Source organism: Apis dorsata, unplaced genomic scaffold, assembly GCF_000469605.1.
Source record: "Apis dorsata unplaced genomic scaffold, Apis dorsata 1.3 scaffold_486, whole genome shotgun sequence".
Classification (NCBI taxonomy): domain Eukaryota; kingdom Metazoa; phylum Arthropoda; class Insecta; order Hymenoptera; family Apidae; genus Apis; species Apis dorsata.
The window spans coordinates 874,964-877,338 of NW_006263721.1; positions in this window are offsets into that span (position 1 = coordinate 874,964).

The following is a 2,375-nucleotide window of genomic DNA, read 5'->3' on the forward strand; positions in this document are numbered from 1 at the left end:
ATAATATTTTTAATATACTTTATTTAAATATTATATTATATAATGATAATTACAAAATAACAAAAATAACTCATATATAAAAAAAGTTATTTAAATATAAAATTATATATTGTTTATATCATAAAATATATATAAAAAAATATAAAACATGTAACAAATGATGGTGAAATAGATTATAAAGCTTTGATTATATAAAGAATATAATAATATGTGTATGTATAATATTTGTACAAATTGTTGAATTAATCGTTAATTAATTGCAAAAAGAAAAATAACAAATAATGATTTATAATCATTTATTATATAAATTTTAAAGTTATCTTTTACTATATATAAATACTAAATATTCTAATAAATATAATTTAAATTAATTTGTTATTTTACTCTATATTGAATAAAAGTTATTTTATTAAACTTATAATTTTTTAATCTTTCTATATTAAAAAATAAATAAACAAGTTCATGTTTATATTTATTTTTTTAATTTTATGTTTCATCTTTTATCAAAATTCGTTTATAATTTCGTAATCATTATTTTGATAATTAATTGTTTATAATCTCAGTTCTAATAGATATTAATGAAAAAAGAAAGGAAAAGGAATAATTCCTTTTACCTCATGTTACTCACTTTATTATTATTTACTGCAGAATATACCATGAAAATTTATATTTTATAGATACAAAAAATATTCATATATAATATAAAATTTTTCCACGCTTGTTCATGATAAACATTTAGAAACTTTATTTTATTTCATATTATTAAATCCGTCCATTATATATTATTAATTGAAAATATTAATTCGAAAAACAATGAAAAATAATAAATTAATCAAATTAAAAATTATGCAATATATATAAAATAACTTCAAAATAGGTTATCGAATTATAAGGGACTATAATATTTAAATAATTAAAAATTATTTATTAAATAATTATAATAAAATATCAATTATCCGAATTAATTGAAAGACAAATACATTTGAATAAACAGATAATCGGTTAGAAAAAATCAAATTGTGAAACAAATTTAGTTTATTTTAAATATTCTTAAATTTAATAAATGTGTATATATACCATGTATATTATGTAAACAAATATTACTTAATATGTTCACTTCAAATTACACGTGTACATTTTCTTTTTTTAATTATAGGAAATGTTTAAATATATCAAATTATCATTTTATTCGGTATATTTATCCTGTTTTCGAATAATCAATAATTTTAATAATTAAAATTCAGATAATCGACGTTCTACAATACTATATTATATTATATATTTTATTTTTATATATTTTATATTTAATTATACTTTGATTGTACAGAGTAGGCAATTATTAATTTTCCATAAATATTATAATTATATGATAATATTATTACATAGACATTGGACATCAATCTTATAAATTTTCATGCAAATCTTAAAAATAAAAAGTATTTCAAAGTATTATCTCATCAGTATTTAAAATGTAAATATAATTAGATACTTAAAAATTGAAAAATACTATTGCGATAAATTTATTGAAATTTTGTTTAATTTTAATATTATTAAAAAATTAATTTATTATACAATATTTCATTTGAAATCAAATCATTTTTTATATTCATCTTAATTAAATAATAAAAATGGATATATGAAAAATTATTATAATTCTTTTACATTTAAAATTTGGAAATAATTTAATGTATTTAGCATTTTAATTTATATATGGGTGCTTTTTTTAGTCTAGTTATTCGGTAACCTATTTTAAAATCATCTTGTGTGCACTTCGATTATTTATAAGGCTGTGTGCAAACAAAAATATAATAATTCAAAAAATTATTTCTTGTATAAGAAATAAAATAAATATGTAAATTAATAAATTTGACAATAATATCTTTTAAATAATATAACAATTTATACATATTTTCATATTTTTTAGATTGATGATTAAATTTTATTTCATTAAATTTTAAATGTAAATACAAACTTAAGTCATTTAATTTCTAACTTTCAAAAGATAAAAGTTAAAAATATATATATATGTATACATATACAAGTATTATTCGGGACATTTTTAAAGAATATATTATAGAAACAAAAATGAATATAATTGGTATAAGCATGTCGATTCAGTTTATTTATTAAATTATAAACAATTTAAATTTACATCAATGAAATGAAATAAATAGAGATAAGTAAAATATTATAATATTTTTACTTCATCTATTTATATAATTAATAAACTTCAAAATTATAACTTAATAAATAAATCAACATTTTTGAATATCAATTTTTATTTATTTTTATTTCTAATCAACCTTTAGTATCCTATGAATATTAACATTCTATATGTATATGTGTATAAATATATATATATATATATATATATA